Below are 18,781 nucleotides of genomic sequence, written 5' to 3' on the forward strand. Positions count from 1 at the left end.
TTAGGATTTAGATTAGCATCTAAAATTTATATTTTAGGATTATAATATTATGTTAGGTTAGATTCTTTATAAGGGTTAGAATTTTGGAATAATGTTATAATTAACATTTAACATCTAGGTTATGATTAAGTAATAAGGATTAGTGTTCAATCTTTATGATTAGGACTAGGATTAGACTTTAGTATTTTAGATCTAGGGTTGTCAATATTAGTATTAGGGTATAGGTTGGCATATGAATATTATTAAATGTTTAGGGTTAGGGTTAGAACCATAGGATTTAGCATCTAGGATTAGGGTTAGTATTAATATCACGATCTTGGGATTAATGCTATAGTTCAATCACTAATAAAAAAAATCTAACCCTAACCCTAGAGCTAAGCATGATTCAAACCATAACCTTAACCTTGAACCCTAACCAAAATCCATCACTTTTCGAACCTAAACACTAACCTCAATTATTCAATCAAGCCTTGCACTAATATTTTCTTAATCCTTTACACTAACCTTAACCATGATATATACCTTACAATCTTTACCATGCTATAAATTCTAGGATTATGATTAAGATTAGGGTTCTTATTAAGATTAGGATTATAGTTATGATTAAGATTATATTACAATCTTAACCATGCAATTAAGGTATTGCAAGAGAATTTGAACAATACTATGGTACTAATTCTGAAAGTACATTCTGATTTCTTGTCACATTTTTCTATGAACTTGTAGATTTTGTACACCTTTGGCATTTATGTCAAAATGGGGGAGGATATTATTGGTAAAGGGGGAGAAGTATATATATGTATATAGAGAAGATTATCATACTCTAGATATATGTATAGGAGAGATATATGTATGGGGGAGTAGTATAGTAATGTACAAATAAGCAAGAAATATGAAATTTTGAAAAAATATAAAAATATCGTAATTTACTGAGCTACATCAACATGAAGTCAAAATCGAGTTGAAGACACGAAATGTTGATAAATGAAGTTTTTGACTTATAATTTCAAGAATTTACATTTTGGTTTGATAAGTGTTCTTGTCACTAATGCCAAATGGGGAGATTGTTGACATTAAGGTCAATTTGTCAATTTGTCTTAAAAAGGGAAAATGTTTAAAAACTAATTAATACAAAAAATTATGATGTTTTTTTTAATTTTAAAACATGTATCTATTGATTTCATTATTTATTTGATCATGTGACATATTTGTTCTCAATTTTTGCGATTTATTTCAATATAATTTTTATTTCTCTGCAAATATAAATCTTAAAAAAGAAAAATGTTAAAAAATTCTGAAATAATACAAAAATTATGACGTGTTTTTAATTTTAAAACATATATACTTAATTGTTTCATTAATTAATCTAAATTCCTTACATGCATATTTGTAAACAACTCCAAAAATTTACATATTTGTAAACAATTCTAAAAATTTATTTCATTATGATTTTTTTGATTGATATAATTCATTATGATAGTTTTTTATTTACCTCTAAGATATTTGGATAATAATTCCACTAATTCTGCGATATTTGTATAATAACAATTTTCTAAAACAGAAGGAAGAGGATCAATCGAACTTGTTAAGAAGACAGCTATTGCAGAGATTTTTATACATTTCTTACGTATTTGTTCTCAATTCCAAAAATTTATTTGAATAGAATATTTTTTATTTCCCTTCAAATATATCTCTAAATAAGGGAAGAATAAATATATTCCAAAGTATTAGAAGAACAATGTTGTTAAATCGAAAACGAAGAAAATATCAGAAAAAGAGGACATTCCACGAATTCTAGGATATTGTGGGAATAACAAAAACGCAAAAACGAAAGATAAGACGATCTCGTAAAATGGCGCGTGTTAATGCAGAGATAATAGGTACTGTAAAGTTAGGAAAGTTGGCAAAGAAAATTGGTCAGGGACATGTATGGCGAGAGAATCTGTAAAACTTGTTACGAAGCCAGCTAATATCGTAGCCCAAACTGTGAGGGGATGCCCATAGGAAGGTTGGTGTGTTATAACAAGATTACTGATTCAAACATTTGGCATTTTACACCGCTGGAAGCTTTTGAGGTGCATAACTAACAGAGACCTAGATCGCATTGTTATCCATTGGGTTGAATATCTCTGGGCATCATCTAAGATGGGCATTCTGGCGAGAAGATCGTTTAATGGACAGATGAAGAAGCTCCTGTTCGTGATAATAGCGACCGTAATACTTATGTCCGATCCAGATGTTTTTGCAGAGGAAAGCGAGGAATCGCGGATCTATATCGTTCGTGTGGAGCAGCCGGACATAAGTCCACATAGCGTTGAGGAGCTGAGGATGTGGTATTCATCGTTTTTGCCCAAAGAAGCAGCGGAAGAAGAGCGAGGAGGAAGTTCTAGTCAAAATCTACTGCACGCGTATGAGAATGTCATGACTGGATTTTCCGCCCGACTAACAAAATCAGAAATTGAGGCGATGCGAGAGATCCCAGGTTTCGTGGATGCGTATCCTGATAGAATGCTGCACTTGCAGACAACATATTCTGCAAAGTTTCTGGGCCTGGATTCAAGCAAGGGACTCTGGCCGAGATCTAACGCGGGCAAGGGCACCATAATTGGCGTGCTGGACAGTGGCGTGTGGCCGGAGAGCCCTTCGTTTCAGCCAGACCTCAATACCGGTGCTGTCCCTTCTCGGTGGAAAGGAGTCTGCGAGACCACAACAGATTTCAATGCGTCCAGTTGCAACAACAAACTCATCGGAGCGAGAATTTACACCGAGGATAAGACGGCGAGGGACTTGGACGGACACGGCACTCACACTGCATCCACTGCCGCGGGGAGCCTCGTTGCAAATGCGGGACTCTTTGGCAGTTCTCAAGGAACCGCGCAGGGAATGGCGCCGGGTGCTCACATCGCCGTTTACAAGGTTTGCAAGGAGGGGGGATGTAGGACATCAGATGTTCTGGCGGCGATGGACGCCGCCATATCTGAGGGCGTGGACGTGCTCTCGCTCTCTCTCGGCAGCGGCGCTATTCCGTTTTACGAGGACGAGATCGCCATCGGGGCCTTCCGAGCGATGGAAAGGGGCATCTTTGTGAGCTGCGCAGCAGGAAACGAGGGGCCGACGGAGCCGTCGTATCTTTACAACGGCGCGCCTTGGATCATGACCGTCGGCGCGAGTTCCATGGACAGACATTTCGTCGCGAATCTCAAGCTCGGAGACGGAACAGTTCTGTACGGCGAGTCACTCTTCAACGGCATGGGCCACGACCAGACCAATGAACTGAGCCTTGTTCAGGTAGATACCTGTGGGGGTCAATTTCTCAACCGAGATGTAGTAAAAGGAAAGCTCGTGGTGTGCATAAGAGGCGGACCTGGCGATCTAGTGGAGCAGGGTCAAGCCGTTCGAGAGGCCGGAGGGGCGGGCGTGATATTCGTTAACGATGACGAGGAAATTCGATTGTACGCTCCTGTCTTGCCGTCAACAACGCTTGGTAATAAGGCAGCACTTGCCCTGGCAGCCTATATGAATTCTACAAATACCCCCACGGCGGCTATTGAGTTCCAAGGCACTGTCTTCGGCGACGCCAACAATATCTCGGCGCCCGCAGTGGCCTCATTTTCATCCCGCGGGCCCAACACGGTCAGCCCCGAAATTCTGAAACCCGACCTGATCGCCCCTGGATTTGCCGTCATAGCAGCTTGGCCTTCGGATCTCAGTCCAGATCCTCATGATAGCAGTGAAGATGACAGAAGAGTGATGTTCAACATCTTGTACGGCACGTCAATGGCCACTCCGCATGTCAGCGGGGTTGCTGCTCTGCTCAAAGCCGTTCACCCGGAATGGACTCCCGCGGCCATTAAGTCTGCGCTTATTAAAACTGCAGAGCACCTCGATAAGAATGGCGGGCCGATTCTTGACGGTGGAAACAATTTCGCACCGGCAGATATATTTGCTACGGGCGCTGGACATATAAACCCCGAAAGAGCTGCCGATCCGGGTCTTATATATGACCTTAGCGCCAAAGATTATGTTCCTTATCTCTGTGGGCTGAACTACACAGAATCGCAGATTCAGGTCATCTTAAGCAAGAATATTGCGTGCCCTTCCAATAATGAAAGTAGCACTCTTCCGGGTAATCTCAATTATCCATCCTTCTCTCTGGTTTTCAATAACCTAAATTATTCTGTCACCTTGACAAGAACCGTAACGAATGTCGGGACTGCCCAATCCATGTACACCGTGAACATTGTTCCTCCCAGAGGGGTTGACATGATTGTGAATCCAACGTCTTTATCGTTTGGGGCAGTGATGGAGAAGAAGAGTTATAGCGTCACATTTTCAGCAAACAAAACTAATCCTATGAGATCAAGGTTCTCGCAAGGCTCAATTACGTGGGTTTCAAGCGGCGCTCATGGTTACAGCGTAAGAAGCCCTGTTTCCGTCATCTGGGACACAAGCTAAATTACATGCGATGACAATAACCATTTTTGAGTCAGGAGGTCTCATGTCCATATCCATTTATGTAATCGAATTCAGGACCAGCTCGTGACTGGCTCAGTTTTTTCTGTCAGCAATAAAAACAAGCCATCCAATTCAAAAGGTCAATTGTTATATCTAATTCAAACATATTAGCATGCTAGCTAATATATTAGATGTTACAATTCCATTCTTAAATAAAAGGTACAAATTTTAAACAAATTTCAATTAACGGAATTATTATTAAAAATATTATTTTAGAATAAATATATGAGCATATAAAAAAATATTTCATAAATTGAAAATGTAATTTTATTTGCAAGATCAACAACATATTTAGATATTTCTAACATGTAACATAAATTGTTCTAATTTATAGAGAGTTTGACTACAATAAGAAAAATATCATATTATTGTTTTAATTTTAGGAATATGATTATAAATCATAGGAAAGTTCTCCACACATTAGAATATTTTGTTGTCTTAATCAATCGGTTTTGGGAAAACGGATTTTATTATAAAAGTGACACTCTTAGTTATTATTTCAGTTATTTGTATTAATACTTCTGTTATTACCCTCAAAATTTACAATTAATGTTAGGTATAGTTTATAGTTATAATTATGATTAAGTAAATTGCTATATGGACTCAAATAGGAGCTTAAATGAGATTTAAGTCAAAAGAATAATTTTAGAATAGTAACATTAATTAAAAATCATAGTCTTCTATTCCTTTAAAATATCATTAATTTTATTTTTTCAAATTTATTTATCCAATTTTAGATTGTCTTAGATTAATCATAAAATTCTTATTGACTTTTGCATGTCCTTAAAATGGTATTAAAAATAGTCGATATAAAAAGTAATTTATTTACAAAATCAATTATTCAAAAGAAAAATCTATTAATTATCAACAATTATTTGTTTACAATTTTAGTTTATTTTATTAAAATATAATGGAGTTATATAATTGATTATATGTTTATGTATATATTATTAAAATAATCACATAAATAACTAAAATGAGGCAAAAGGATAGCCAACCCTTTAAGCCAAAATGGGCATAAAAGGGAAAATAATGCTTTGCAATTAATTATTATAATTTAAACTCAATTTAGTTGTAGGGTTTATTTAAGGCTAGATATACTTTTTTATTATAACTACTATTAGATGTCTAGCTAAATTATAATTCAATCATGTTAATAGTTTAGTTGACAATATCATCCTTAACATTAACTTCAAGTATTGACCTAAAATAATATCTTTAATGATAAGGTAGTATTAATCTTATGCATAACCTTATCTTAAATATAACCCTAATATAGCCATAATTGAATGCTAATAATAAGTTAACCAAAACATCAATCCTAACCATAACTAAACCCTATCTTGAATAATAACTTGAACTTAATGTATTTTTTAACATAAACTCAATTGACATCAACCCTAGCCTTAATTAAAACTTTATGCTAATGTAGCCGATTATTGCAAATGGATTAGATTCTTTGAAGATTCTTGGCTTAGAGAAAGTTTCTTGATGGAAGGATTTGACGATTCAGATCTGCTTAATTATTGCAAGCATTTTTATGCTAGTATAGTTTTTGATTAATAGATTAATGGTTAATGGGTGAACCTTATGTGCATCAATCCCAACATGTTGAAGATCTAGGTGGAGCTTTATTCTTGGAGGATCAAAATGGATGACTTCACCTCTCATGTTTGGTTATTTAATCCTTATGGTTGTTTTTCTATTTACTCTAGCATTTCATAACTCCTTTTGAGTTATGACCCTACCTTTTAGGATTCTTGTTGGTTTAAAGGTTTAACTCAAAAAATTGGAATCTTCTATGCAATAATGGTTTAGAATAAAATACATAGTATCAATAACCTATGCAAGAGAGGCTTTCAATTGGTTAATAAATTAGCAGAATTGTGGCTTATAAAAATAATTTAGCAGATACCTGTGAGAATCCAAATTTATTAGAAGATTGTACTGATAAATTAGAAGTGAAAAGAAGAAGTTAATATTAGTACAAGATTGTACTAATATTGTACTAATAATCTTCTAATAATTTAGCAGAATTGTGGCTTATAAAAATATTTAATATTAGGGTTTATTTTAATTTTTAATGGGATAGGATAACTTGTGGCTTAGTTGGGTATAAGTAAGGGGTGGTTTTTGGAGTCTTAAGGTAGTGTGGTATATTCATCCAGCTTGAAAAAGAGGATGAATTTTATGAGCAAACCTTGAAGGGCTAGTAGTTGAGGCTTGCTGAACTAGGAGATTTCTTGGTGGGCTTGCGAGCACAAGTTGATATTTCCTTTGGGTTTCCTAATAGAGTGTGGAACTAGACTAGCTAGTATTACGACTGTGAGTTGGATCTTGTGGGATCTTGCAAAACTATTTTTTAATTGTTGTTGTATTTGGCCCTAACTCGAAAGGCCTTATAGCTAGGCATATTGCATGTAAACAATTGTATTTATGAATAAAGTGTTATGATTTGTAACATATCTTGCTTTTGAATTGTATTTCCACTATGTGGTTATCTACAAGGATCTAGTTTACCTCCAACAAGAGTACCCTCGGATACTCATTGCACCACACAACTATTGGAATGCTAGGTGGAAAAAAATTATATTCTCCCTTCTAGTGATTTTTTTTAGTCCGTATATTAATTTGGGATCCAATCCTATACATGTGGATAAGGGTTTGTTGGGAAAGTTGTAGACATTTTGGATGATCAACTTTGATCTAGACTTTAGATTAATTTTGGGAGCCATTTCAAAACCCAACTTGATGGCTTGTGGTAACTTTGAAAACCCCAATATAGTTTTGGATCCCTTAATAAATCAAAATCTAATTTTTGTTATTTTTTAATATTATTTTATTAATCTCATGAGGCTCATAGTGAAAGTTTCATGAACTTTTCAAAACCTTGTAATGGTTTTATGGGCCATTAAAACCTAATCTTGTTGTGGGATCCTAGTTAAACCCATGTTGGTTTGGGGAGCTATTCAAAATGCCATAGTTTCACGTAGCATTTTGATGATTAATCTTTTGTGGCAATTCATAATGATGGTTTTGGATGCAATATTGAAACCCAATGGTTTTATCTATTTATCTATTCGTTTTAATAGGATTCCAAATCTTGAGGTCACAACTTGATTGTAAAAGGATTTCAAGGTGCCTTGAACATTTATTTCCTCCCTAATCAGAAACTTATCAAGTCATTTAATTTAAAATGAATACTGTCATGTTCAAAAGGTCTATTTCAAACCTTAAGATTTATTACCATATTAATGATGATGAATTTATTGATACTAGATTATGAATATAATAATATTAATATAGTAATTATAATATAATGTTTGCAATAATAATAATACTATAAGTAATATTATAATATATATAGTAATAATAATAATAATATAATATTCTAATTAAGATGTTTATATTCAATAAATTTCAATAGATTTCTTTTATGTGTGATACTCATTGTTACTAGATTATATATTATCTAAATTAATATATATGATTAATTATATAATATCTAAGATATTCAAAACATTAAACATGTAAATTTATTACATATAACTAATTTGAAAAATACATATTTTTCCTATTCAACTTATTTGTGTCATATTAAGAGGCAATTATAAATTATTAAGAAGCATACTTGATCACATTATCATTCATCATACAATAAAGTATAAGAGCAATTATTTTCTTTTTTTTCACTATAGGCCTTTTAAAAAAATAAAAATTTAATACTAATTTTTGAATAAAATCGAAATCTCTACATCTTTACTATGTAAATTGTATTTACAAAATATAAATATAATAATAATAAACTATTCCCAGCTTCTTAAATATGCTTTGTGCCACTCTGAATGTTTTTAATCTGCCAATAAATGTACATGAAGAAAAGAGAAGATACTTTAGTAGCCAATAATCTGCCAACCAAAAGTCGTAGCCCAAACTGGAAGTCGATGACCTAGACAAGGCTAGTGTGTTATGGCTACAATTCTAGTTTATTTTGCAGAAAAATACCAGAGGTTCACCTTGGAATCTTATACTTTCCAGTTAATTTCTCCCGATCCTAGCAAACATGGGCATTTTGGCAAGAAGATCATTTTCTGAATACGTGATGAAGTTATTCTTTGTATCCATGGCGATCATGATAACTATGTACCACCCAGATGTTCTCGTAGAGGCAAGCGAAGAGTCACAGATCTATATCATCCGTGTGGCGCAACCAGAAGAAAGCCCACAGAGCCTTGACGAGCTGAAAATGTGGTATTCGTCGTTCCTACACAAAGCAAAAGCAGCAAATGGAGATGCAAATCTAGTGCATGTGTATGAGAATGTCATGATTGGATTCGCTGCGTGGTTAACAAGATCAAAACTTGAGGTGATGAGAAAGATCCCAAGTTTTGTGCACGCGACTCCTGATAAGGTGGTGCACTTGTAGACAACATATTCTGCCAGGTTTATGGGCCTCGAACCAAGCCATGGCATGTGGAAAAGCTCTAACATGAGCAAGGGCATCATAATTGGATTACTAGACACGGGTGTGTGGCCGGAGAGCCCTTCGTTCAAGCCAGACACCAACATCGATGCCGTGCCTTCTCGCTGGAAAGGAATCTGCCAGACTTTGCTTGATTTATATAAGTCAAGTTGCAACAACAATCTGATCAGGGTGAGAAATTTCACGAGGGAAGGAACGATGAGAGACTCAGTGGGACACCGCACTCATACTGCCTCCACTGTGGCTAGGAGCCCTGTTGCAAGGGCTGGACTCTTTGGCAACGCTCAAGGAACCACGCAGGGAATGGTGTCGGGTGCTCATGTTGCTGTCTACAAGGTTTGCATGGGGTTGGATTGCTTAGAATCTAATGTTCTAGCGGGGATGGACGGCACCATTTTCGACGGTGTGGACATGCTCTCTATCTCTCTTGGTGGCGAGCCATTTGCATTTTATTTGGACGAGCTTGTAATCAGTGCCTTTCACGCCATGGAAAGGAGCATTTTTGTGAGTTGCACGATGGGAAATGAAGGGTCGTAGGAGCCCTCATATCTCTCTAACGGTGCACCATGTATGATGATGGTGCACCAAACGAAAGAATTGAGGCTCATGGAGACGGATTTGTGCAGGGATGGTTCTCTGGATTCACGTCTTATAAGAGGAAAGCTGGTGGTGTGCTCGCCAGGCAGTCTTGGTTCTCCATTGTAGCAGGGAGAAGCTACTCGAGAGGCCAGAGGTGTCGGCATCATATTCGTTAATGATAATCTTACTGGGGAGGAATTCATATTGTTCCCTCAGCTTTTGCCATCGACATCCCTTGGGTTTAAGGTAGGACTTGCCTTGGCGGCCTATATAAATTCTACTAAGAACCCTAAGGAGGCTATTCAGTCCGAGGGCACTGTCTTGGGCGCCGCCAACAATATTTCAGCGTCGATGATGGCATCATTTTTGTCGCATGGACCCAACCTAATAAGCCCAAAAAGTATGAAGCCCGACGTAATAGCTCCTGGATTTGCCATAATTGCAGCTTGGCCTTCAAATCAGAGTGCTTCGGGCCTCCCTGAAGATAAGCAAACAGTAAGTTTCAATATCTTGTACGGTACATCAATGGCCACTCCACATGTGAGCAGGGTGGCTGCTTTGCTTTAAAATGCTCACCTGGAATGGAGCCCGACAGACATTAAGTCCGCACTTGTTACTACTGCAGATTACTTGGATAAGAAGGGCGGGCCAATTCTTGATGGTGGAAAGAATTTCATGCCCGCAGATATTTTTGCTATGGGTGCTGGGCACATAAATCCCGAAAGAGCAGCCAATCCAGGCCTTGTTTATGACCTTAGCCCTAAAGATTATATTCCTTATCTTTGCGGGCTAAATTACACAGAATCCCAACTTCGCTTGATCCTAAACAAGAATGTTGTGTGCCCTTCGAATCATGAAAGCACTCTTTCGGGTAACCTCAATTATCCGTCTTTTCCTCTTGTTTTAAATGAAACAAGTTCTGTCACCTTGAGAAGAGTTGTGACTAATGTTGGAGCTGCGGAGTCCAAGTACACCGTCAAAATTGATCCGCCCAGGGGAGTCGATGTGAGTGTGAATCCAACTTTCTTATCGTTTGGGGCAGCGATGGAGAAAAGGAATTATAGCATCACATTTGTAGCAAAAGCATTTGATCCTTCGAAATCGGGCTTCTCCCAAGGCTCAATTAGGTGGGTTTCAAGCGCTCATGGTTATAGCGTAAGAAGCCCTATGGCAGTCTCGTGGAGGACAAACTGATTAGTGATGTCAATGACTATCTTCGAATTCGAGGTCTCATATTCATATTAATATAAGTGAACTATTTAAGATTCAATTAAAACATTGGATAAATTTTGCAAAAATATAGTCGATGTGAATTTTTTAATTTTTAAAAAATATTAATTGTGTATATTTTGAATATCCATATTTTAGATAACATTTAGAAGAAATCTAAAATTTTCATTTTCTAAATATTAAGTAACTTTCTTTCTTATTTGTTAACACTAAATTTATTTCATATGAGGTTAAAAAATTTGGGATCTAAGATTTATGACACAAGTTTTAGACTATAAAACATAGGATCATATATCTTTATCAAAGTGTGATGTGTAAAATTTAGTGGGCATAAAAACATTGTACTTGCACCACCAACGCACTAAATGACAATTATTTTAATTTGTACTATATTTCATAATTTTTTTTAAAATTGATTTATTATTTTTCATAAATTTACAAATGTAGTATTAAGATTATATGCATAACAAAAATGATAAGAGTCCATTTCTTCCTTTTCCAATAAAAAAACCAAATTTCTTTTCTTTGCTTATTGGAAATGGAAACATTCTTTTCTTTTCACTAATGTTCTTATATTTTGTTTAGAATGCAAACTAGTGTGTTTTCCTTATCACAAATGGAAACTTTTCATTCACTTCAATGCTTATATTCATTTTGTGAATGCAAAAACTATTTGTTTTTATATATCCTTGGTGCTCTACATGTTTTTAAATATGCTATTAACTATTTTAAGATTGTTTACTAGTCTACTCAAATGTCATCAAGATATAGGATATAATAGACACAAGAGCTTAACTTTAGTTGTCCCTTAATCTATTGTTGATTACTATGAGAAAATATCATCTAATTCATTGAGAAATTATACTTGATAATGTTGTTGAAAATAGTTATTAAATTGTATATTGTCATTGATGTTACACAAATGTTACACTCTAAACGAGCACTACTAGTAGTCACTGAGCTCTAATGACTCCACTATCAGCCAAGCACAAGTTCAGAAGAAGCCAAGTTAAGTGATCAAGTGCAAACTAAGCTAGATCAATCATTGAAGGATTTTAGTGTTAACTGAGTCAAGTTGGTTACCAAAGGGGTTCAGTGTAAGCCAAGTAAGGTCGGTTACCAAGGAACTCAGTGGTAATTGAGTGACCCAATTTTAATTTTAGCTAACCTACAATAGAATAGTTTTGTTTATTGTGTTGTTTATGTAAGTCAACTTACTGGATATCTATTGCTTATTTTTAAAGGTATTAGAGCCGACTTGACAATGGATTTCATATATATGAAAGGTCGAGTTGTGGAAAAATTTAAGATGTGAATAAAGAAGGATATCTAATTAAGAGCACAACATCCAAAGAGCTACAAAGATTATTCTGATCAAGGAGGACTTAGAGGATAAGCCAAAAAAATGATCTAAATCTACAAATCAGTTGCTTGATTAATCAAGTCAATCATTGTGACTCTTTAACAATTGTAGCAGTGAAGAAATATCTTAACAGAGTTGACTTAACATTCATTTTGTAAATCCTCTAGCAAGGTGGCATTTCTAGATTGAAGTGTCTTAAGACCTTTATCCAGGCAACTCCTAATAGGGTCATTCAAATCATTTAACAAGGTCACACCTAATAGTGTATTTTGTAGCCTTTAATAGGGTTGGCTCCTAACATGGCTCACTTCAAAAGAGTGAAAAGTTGTAAAGAATAAGTAAATTGAAATACCATGTAAAGAATATATATCTAAAGCATGTAAGTAAGCATTCACACATTCATGACACAAGATATGATTACTTAGAAACCCTCCAATGAGAGGGTAAAATTGGGTTGGGGATGACACCCACAAATCTTCACTACTGTAGTAATAAAGTGTATCTAATGAAGGTTACAATGTTTGATCATGAAACATCATCTACCTTGTGAAAGGTCTACCCTATCAAAGGCTTACAAAGACTATTAGGTCTTACCTTGTTAAAGGATTTCAACACCCTATTAGAAGTGTTCCTAGTTAAAGGACTTTAACTCCCAATTATGTAAGCACTTTGTTAGAGGATTTCAATACAGCCTCTTAGGACTACTTTATAAAGAGATTTAACTAATTCACCTGTTAGAATGTCTTAGCAATGATCCTGTAGTTAGCACTCTGATGCTTGATGATATATCACCTCTATTCTACTATGTACTTGGTTCTTCTTGATCAGATGTTTCTCTATTATTCACTATTTCCTTTCTCTATTCTCCTTTAATTGATTTTGCAATTCAAATCATAATACCTTGGTCACCATGAATGTCTTGGTTTATGCATTCAAAACTCTCCTTGATTATTCATTCATTCCCCTACTCACACACATGAAGTTTAGGGTTCATCCTCCTTAAGAAGACCTAGGTGACTTAGGGTTACGTATGAATCAATAGTTGTGATTCATCCATAGTGTAGCTTAAACCTTCCCTTTACCTGATTGGGTGCATGCAATACATAGGGATTCCTAATTGAGATTCATCCTTATAACCAAATATCATAATTCAATACTTAGGTCAGCCCAAAAATGGTTGACATAGTTGTTTGTGCCAATATAAACAACTATGAAAAACTATGTTACGTGTCATCTGAAACCCCTAGTACTCGACACATACTATGACTTCAATGCTATCACTCAAAATCTGAATTACTCATCATGTACTTCTTTCTCGGCTCCTGAATCACTTGGCGTATACTATCTACTCGGCTCCTGAGCGACTTGACACTCGCTATTTACTCGACATGCACTAAATTTACATGTTTTTCTTGGCATATATTACTTGTTTGGCATGAAGTAAGTAAATAAATTAAGTCTATAGACACTCATTATTCAATACCAATCTAAGATTAACAATCTCCCCCTTTGACATGAGTGTCAAAAACACTTGGTCATACATTAATACTCTTTATTCTTATGAGCATAAAATGAACTCTTATTCGGCTTCTACACACATTTTCAAAATATCAAAATGTTTACAACATGACTTATACCTCAAAATATTATGGGTATGTGCAAGATCATGGTGTACCGAACTATGGCCTTAAGTGGCAGTGAAAAACCAACAAATCAGGGTTATGTCAACTTGCCACATAATTTTAAAGTGGTTCTAGACTTTATATCAAAAAGTTGTAAGAAAATAATCTGTAGAAAATTGAATCTAGTTTCTAAAATACAAGGCCTTATCTAGAGAAAAAAATATTTGATTGGCCAAAAGTTTGGATTTTAATGCAGTACTACAAAAATTTTAGGGCAAAAATAAAAAGTAGGTGTATGTCTGACCACCTTAATCATAATGAAATGATAATATTTTTAAATATAATTTTAGATATAAAAATTAGACTCATGCCTAGATGTGACACATATTTTTGGGAATTTTTATTCCAAATAAATAATTAATTATGAATTTTCTACTATACTATTTTCAGAATTAAAAAACTCCCGTGTCTGACCACCTTAACTAGTTCAAAAAAAATCAAAATTAAGTTTTTTTTTTTTCTTATACTAGTTGAAGCATAGAATGTGATGCATCTTTTGGATTTCACAAACTTATAAGGTTTGAAAGTTATAGCTATTTTTCAACTAGTATGTCAATCAACACTTTGCAGCTAACTCCATTAGAAAATAAGTAATAATTACTTACTAAACTCGTAATTTGACAAACCTTACATTTATGAAAAGCTAAGAACATTCTTAAGAAACCCTTTTCATTACATCAAATTTTGGTTTAAAAAAGATGTCAGCTACATGCTTGAAGTAAAAAACACATAAGAACATGCAAAAAACACATTTTTGAGATGTTTTAAAGATGACCATATAAGATTGGTATCGAAAGATATAGTAGGAATTATAAAGGTATTAACTATTTTCATTTAGTATCAGGATGGGTGGGAAAAAAGTTGGAATAGATTTTGAAATTCTTTGAGGCATTTCAGAACTACATATTTTTCAGATTGCCACTTTTTGGCACACCATGATCCTGCACATACCCTTATAACTTCCCTTGAGTTGTTTGATCTATTTTGTACTTTATTCTATATCAAAATCTTCAAATTCTTTCTCCTGCTAAGTAGGTTTGCCTCAACTAATACTCTTTCTCTCTGCTTGCTTTCTCTTACTCCCCAATTCTTGCTCTTCTCTTTATTTCTTTCTTTATGCTCACCCTCAGCTCTTACTCCCCCTTTTTGACACTGATGTCAACGGGTTATACACTAATAGTGTTTTTGTCCAAAAAAGATTTATGGACCTTAAGAATAATTTTAAGAGTTACATCCCAATTATCACAAGCTACCTCCAAAGACTTAATTTGGATGGATAGCTCGGTAGCAAGGTGTACTAAGCCTCTAATGTAGAAATATTGGGGTCTTTCTTGGTAAGTGTTTCTGCATAGCCTGGCTCCTTGTGTAAAATCTCCATGTGAGGAGTCAATGTCGACTGGATGCTAATTGGTTTAGCCCTTATGTTGGCTTCATCTGCTTGTAGTGTTGCTAACTAACTTTGGGTTTGCAAGAGGGTCTTGAAATGTTTCTCACTTTGAGCTAGAGTCATGAACAATTTGGCTCCAAATGACTGCATGTGAATTTCTAAGCTCAGGATGTGATTCCTTATCTCTTGTGTGAAGAGTGTAGGACTACACAATTTGGTGTACAAGGACAAAATGTTCTCTAATACATTATTTACACTTTCTATCTTAGTAGCCAATGCAAATTGTGTTAGTGCTATTTTACTAGATATCTTCTCACTCACTTTAGTTTGAAACTTCTTCTCAGACCATTCTAATAATTTTTCATTAGTATCTAGGTCTGTATCACTTACTCTTTCAACTATGTTGGTCAATTGTTCAATGATTGGATTTGTTTCATCTTGAGTAGGTAGAATGAATGCATCTAATAAAATTTCTTTGATCTCAATCAAAGCTTGCTTCTGGGTATGCTCCCTTTTGAGCAGTTCTTGGTGTTTCTTTCTTGCTAGGGCCTCTTGAGGTATACCCATCTGCTCAATTGTTATTGCTGCATAATCACACTTTTGTAATCCAATTTCTTCATCTTGACTAACATCTCCATAAGTTATTACCTCTTTTTCCTTTGATGAGCTAGGACTTGCCACTAAAAATTGCAAAAGTATTGCATCTATGCTCAGCCTCTAAAGAGTTTGACTGGAAGGAGTTCCTGATTCTGGAAATATTATCAATGCTCAAAGTACTTTGAGTTCCTTTGGCTTGGGTGATGCATTTGTCTCTTCAAGATTGTCCTTTTCTACCTTTTCGATATTAATTGCACCTTGAACTTGTGCTAGAGGTGCAGGCACATCTATTTGACCTATTTGACTTAGTGTCCCATTATTGACTGGTGTTTCCACCTTATCTTGTCCAACTATCTCAACCTTGTCCTTTTTAGGTCCTTGAACATTTTGTGAGACTAGAGTGCTTTCCATGGGTGTACTAATAGTGCATCTTGTTCTATCCTTCCTTTGATATACAACTAAGTGCAGTGAAGGTTGTACACTTATCACTTGAGGAGTGACTATAGGTGTGTCTTGTGTTTTAACTTCCTCTCCTACAGTCATAAATTCTAACTTCTGAATTTCATCTACACTTACCAATATATCCTTGTGACATAATTTGGCTTGTAGCGTGGATTAGTCAAGTGTCCTTTTCAAATATTCTTCTATTAGGGGATTGATGTTCTCATTAGTAGGATCAGAAACATCCTTCACTATGATAGTTGTAGTACTTACACTTATGGAGGGTTAGAACTTGGCATTTTTGTATCTTGTACATTGTGTTCTCATTGTTTCTCTTGCTTATTTTTTGTTTTATCATCTATATTCATATCAGTGCCTCCCTGAAATGTACCTTCTTCATTGTTATCCTCTTCATCATCTTCTACCTCAATAGGTTCTTGTTCATCATCTTTGACTATTTCTAGTCCATATGTAATCTTCCACATTTGTTTTGACTTCTTTACAACATCATCTATCTTGTTCTATATTATTCTAAATGACCTACCTATACTTAGATACAAATATCATAGCATATTTATTTATGGCTTTAGACATTTTTGCATTACTAAGTTTTGGCATAACTTGAGTGAGGTTCATCTTCCTAATTTTCTTCTCTATGTCTAAAGAATAGTGCCATTTCTACTCAACTCTATCATATAAACTCTTAGGGATGGAGTTGGAAATTTCTAGAAGAGTTTTCTTAAAAGTAGCCGTCATGGCATTTATTGTCTCCTCTACTTTAATATTCTCAGTCTTTCCAAGGTTATCAAAATCAATGTGAGAGAAACTTGACAAGTCAGCATTGTTTCTAATGTTCACACATAATTTATCTAAGTCCAAGGAGGGACTATGACTCACCTCTTGGAATCGGCTATTGTCATCAGATTCAATCTTCTCCTTATCAGATTTAGCCTGAGTAACATAGTTTCTTCTTGGTCGTTTTTGTGATCCACCTTCTTTCTCTTTAGGTTTAGCTATCTCTTTAGCCTTCTGTGTAGTTACTCTTGTACTAGCCCTTGTGGTAGGTGTTGTTGTTTTTGGTTGATTAGGTTTTGCAACCTTCTTTGGTCTTGTCACTACAGGTGTCTTTTCCTTTCTTTTCTTTTTGTCAATAGGATTAGGTGCTTCCTTGACTTCTTCTCCCTCCACACCTTTTGGAATTTCTATCTCCTCTTCCTGCTAATCCTCTCCTTGACCTTTTGTTAGAGCTAGTGGTGTTTGAACGTATCTATCTTCTTCTTCTTCTTCTTCTTCTTCTTCATCGTCTTCCTCAGCTCCTTAACCAAATTTTTATTTTAGTTTCTTCACCAATTTATTCTTCTTCTTTATTACAGATGTAGTCTTCAAGTCCATAGTGATTTTAGATTTGGCCTATTCATAGTTATTAAATGTTTTGGCTTCTTTTTTCACTTCTTCTGCAAGTAATGGTGTGATTTCTATAGAGGCCTCATCAACATTTATCTCATATCCTAATAACCTTAGCCATCTCACTCTAGGAATTGTTTCTTGTACATATGAATGATGAGTGTCAACCAGGAAGCAAACATCATCATAATGTTTCTCCACTAATGAGACTGGAATCATTAATCTCTTCTTCATAGATTGTTTGAAATCTTCAAGATAACTAGCCATTACTAACTCAAAGTTATTTCCTAATTGTTCAATGAACTCTCCTGTCTATATTGCAATTGATCTATTTGTCTTCCATTCAACCTTGCCAAATGTTGGAAATGTATTCTACACATAGAATAGAATACATATCAAAATATATCCAAATTTGTATTGAGAACTCTTTATTTTCCTTATTGCTCCTAGGTTTTCAATTAATTGTTGTAACTGTAACTTGACAGGATCATAATTATGATCTTTCTTGACAATTTTTTAGGCCATGTCCACTATAATTCAAGGTACACTATTTAATCTTCTTGACTAATAAAACTTATGTTCTATTACCCTCAATACAAAATCTATTAGGGGATTTGTGATTGTATCAATGGTCATACCCCTTTTGTTCCATACGGTTCCTATGTTCTTTTCAATAACTTCCTTTGACTCACTTCTCATAGTTTTTGGCTTATCTAGGGTCAGATACCCTGTTACCCCATGAATAATTTTTTTTAAAATTTTAATCGACCCATTCTCTATCCATACTGGCCTATCATGAATTTTTCTTAAGACAATCCTAATCCATTTAGTTTTGGAAACATTTGGGAAATCTAGCACATGAGTTAACCCTTTCTTCTCAACAATGTTGTATTGTTCCTTAAAAGCTCCATTTTCACATAGTCTTCCATACTCTTCTCTAATTTCCATGTCACATATACTTCCAATCTTATAAGTATAACAATTTCTAACATCTTGAATCATTAAAACTCATGGTTGTATCATAGACAATGCATCAGAGCAATCCTATTTATATGCCATATCTACAATAGCCTTGAAAATAGGTTATTTAATGGAATTGC

General features: G+C 35.0%; 2 pseudogenes; both read left to right on the forward strand.

Annotated features, from left to right (window-relative positions):
* Positions 1-2,145: 2,145 nt before the first annotated feature.
* Positions 2,146-4,455, forward strand: LOC149534077 (subtilisin-like protease pseudogene; annotated as a pseudogene).
* A 4,123-nt stretch (positions 4,456-8,578) lies between these two features.
* LOC149534078 (subtilisin-like protease 4 pseudogene) lies at positions 8,579-10,771 on the forward strand (annotated as a pseudogene).
* Positions 10,772-18,781: the final 8,010 nt, after the last annotated feature.

The sequence above is a fragment of the Cupressus sempervirens genome, chromosome 10 (assembly GCF_028749045.1).
Source record: "Cupressus sempervirens isolate cs-2001-9-10 chromosome 10, ASM2874904v1, whole genome shotgun sequence".
In the NCBI taxonomy this organism is placed as follows: domain Eukaryota; kingdom Viridiplantae; phylum Streptophyta; class Pinopsida; order Cupressales; family Cupressaceae; genus Cupressus; species Cupressus sempervirens.